Genomic DNA, 3,800 nt, shown 5'->3' on the forward strand with positions numbered 1-3,800 from the left:
ATAACCAGTTAAAATCATATGCCACATTAGATAATCAATAGACTGCAAGAAAGTAGACATGTAAATTTTCCAAAAATCAAAAGTAATATTTTAAAACAAAGTGCTCTTGTGATTGAATAACCTTACGCAATATTATGATTAGAAAAATTAGTCGTAGATCAAAAATTCAAAAACTTTCAAAAACTTAGATTTTATGAATCCCGCTCTGATACCACTTGAAAGTTTGTTAGGGATGTTAGACCCTTATGAACTGGCCCAAGGCTAATTAAGAGAGAGGTGAATTGGTAAAAAAAAATTTCTTACAATCAAAGCACAAAACTTAAAACCACATTCACCATAAAGAAAACAACATGCAAAAATTAAATGCTGAAATAATAAAGGAAAGAACACACCAGATTTATAGTGGTTCGGTCAAACCTTGACCTACATCCACTCCTCGGAGGCACCCTCCGAGTATTGCACTAAACAAAGTGTCTCTCCTTTAGCCCCCACAGCTTGGCGGAGAAGCCCTTATAAAATCACTTTCACCTTCCTCGATGCGGCGGAGTCTCCGGGTCCTTAAACACCAAAGAGATATTCTTCTTCACAAAACATCCCTCAAGACAAGCCTTGAATCTGATGGTACTAAGATGCAAGCTCGCCGGAGCAACCGTGTGGAACCCCTTCCACACTCCCTTGAAACACCCTCCAAGGATCTTCTCCCTCTCTCAAAATCCACCATTTCCTCTCTCCCTTTCAAGATCTCTTCAAGTTTCCTCCAAAAGATTTAAGCTACAATGGTTGCCAAAGACACTCTTCATGAGAAATCAAGAGTTCATTAAATAGATTTGCAAAATCGACATTATCGTCCAGGACGATCACCGGATCGTCCCGTACAATATGCATAAAATGCGAGCTTATGAAAAACCTAAAAACTCAATTTTGGTGCCAAACATCATCCAGGACGATCGCAGAATCGTCCTGTACGATGTGCTTAAAAAGAGGGCTTCAGAAAATCCTAAAAACTCAATTTTGGCGCTTAGAATCATCCTGGACAATCTCAGGATCGTCCAGTACGATGTGCAGAATTTAACTTGATAGTCCTGGATGATATTAGGATAGTTCAGGATGATTAGTACAAAAAATGTACATATCATCTAGGACGATATTTGAATCATTCAAGATGATGTAGAAGAGAAATTATGGTATTTCATCCTGACTGATTTCGGAAAATCAAGTATGTCAGCAAACATCGGCCAAGATGATATATAGATCGTCCAGGATGATATAATTGAGAAATTTAACCATAATTAGTCCCTTAATCACATGATCAATTTAGGCATGATTTGTATTGATCGTCCTGGGTGATCCAGATCGTCCTGGACGATTGAGACAAAAATTAAATCTTAAAATCTTGCCTAAATTATCATTGGCGGCTCTTTTCCAAGATAATAAAGAATCGTACTGGACGATCCAAAATCGTCCAGTACGATTAGTTCAAAACTTGATCTTCTGGATTTGACTAGATCTCACTCCCTTGAGTGTGTGTGTGAATGATCACCAAGCAAGCATACACCCTTATAAGACTTGACTCAAGAAATAAAAAATTACATCAATGAATATAACAAACCCTTCTACAACATAACATCATTCAACCAAATCTTGAGCTCTGATTCTTTGTTTGATGTTGCATGGTATTCCTGAAATATTAGTATGCACACAAACAAATATATAGTTCAAATACAAGTAGACAACAGAAAGTGAGCCATAATATTTGTTATAATAAAAAACATAAACTCATAAGCTTGAGTTGCAACAACAACATTCAAAGAAGAATGACGACCATCAAAGGAGTCGCCGCCTGACGGAGTCCGACGACCCTACACCGTCATCGGTGGAAATCAGATTTTGCAGGAATACAAAATTGAAAATGTCACTCTCTCTCTACAATCAGAGACATTTACATTGGAATTTAAATTTGGGAGGTAAATAGGGAGGTTTATTTAAGGATAATTATGTTGTTTTATTTGGAGGATGTGATTATATTTTTGATGTAGTCTTCTTTGGAGTTATTTCTTGCTGTACTTATGATTTGTGGAGAGCCGACCTACCTCTTAAATAGTGTATCAACTTGTATCTTGGTTTGTTGTGCTGAAAAAAGAATCATTCTCACTGATTTCTACTGTGTTTTCTCTTTGTTTTTATTATTTCTTGTAGTGTTAGGAGTAGCCCCTACAGATGCCCCTACTCCTTTCCATCTTCCTTATCCCCATCATCATCCAATAAAATCCAATGTTTACTAGCTTGAGCCCCAACTCATCCACCATCTGATTGGAAATGGAATTGTGGGTTGTCTCACTATCTATAAGAACTACCATAGCATTTCCCTCTATATCCCCCTTACCTTCATTGTGTGGTTTGGAGTTAACCCCACCATGAAGTTCAGTGAAACCTTAGGTTACGTTAATTTATTTTGAGGATGTGATTGTGTTTTTGATGTAACTTTCTTTGGAGTTATCCCTAGCGGTATTAGGGTTTGTCGACAACCTATCTACCTCTCGAATAGTAGATCAACTTGTATCTTAATTTGTTGTGTTGAAATAAGAATATTTCTATTTAATTTATGTTGTTTTTTCTCTTCTTCATTGCTATTTGTACTATTTGGAGATCGAATGCCTATCAAATTGGCATAATAACATAATCATTTAATAAATCAAAATTGACTTGCCCAACCTTTTATCATGCTCATTGTCTTGGGGGGGGGGGGGGTGCATATTTATTTAGGGAAAGAGGGATAATTTGAATTCAGATTTGAGAGGGGATTAAGAAGATTTTATTTTGAGAAAGGCAGTTTATTTGAATTTAGATTTGGGAGGTAAATAGGGCTGTTTATTTAAGGATAATTATGTTGTTTTATTTGGAGGATGTGATTATATTTTTGATGTAGTCTTCTTTGGCGTTATTTCTTGAAGTACCTGTGATTTGTGAAGAGCAGATCTACCTTTTGAATAGTATATCAACTTGTATCTTGGTTTTTTGTACTTAAATAAAAATCATTCTCGCTGATTTCTATTGTATTTTCTCTTTGTTATCGTTGTTTATTGTAGTGTTTGGAGTAGCCCCTACAGATGCCCATACTCCTTTCTATCTTCCCTATCCCCATCACCATCCCATAAAATCCAATGTTTACTAGCTTGAGCTCCAACTCATCCATCATATGAATGGAAATGAAATAGTGGGTTATCTTTCTATCTATCTGAACTACCATAGTATTTCCCTCTATTTTCCCCTACCTTCATGGTGTGGTTTGGAGCTAACCCCACCATGAAGTTTAGTGAAACCTCAGGTTAGGTTAAATTGTTTGGAGGATGTGATTGTGTTTTTGATGTAGCTTTCTTTTGAGTTATCCCTAGCAGTGCTTAGGGTTTATGGACAACTGATCTACCTCTCGAATAGTAGATCAACTTGTATCTTAGTTTGTTGTGTTGAAATAAGAATATTTCAAATTAATTTATGCAATATTTTTTCTTCTTCATTGCTATTTTTAATAATTGGAGATCAAATGCCTATCAAATTGGTATCAGAGCTTAATCATTTAATAAGTCAAATTTGATCTTGCCCAAACCTTTATCCTGCTCATTGTCTTTCCTCAGTGCTTCGCAGTCCATGTCCATCAAAGCTGATAGAGCTAAAATCTATGGAGTCTCCAAGCACTGTAATAAGGCATATATAGTCTTATTCTCTATCCCAAGTTGTCAATGTATCTCAAAGTCATAACCTAGTAGCTTGGAGAGCCATCATTGATACTCCTCTGTCACCAT

Source organism: Dendrobium catenatum, unplaced genomic scaffold (genome assembly GCF_001605985.2).
Source record: "Dendrobium catenatum unplaced genomic scaffold, ASM160598v2 original_scaffold_43362, whole genome shotgun sequence".
Classification (NCBI taxonomy): domain Eukaryota; kingdom Viridiplantae; phylum Streptophyta; class Magnoliopsida; order Asparagales; family Orchidaceae; genus Dendrobium; species Dendrobium catenatum.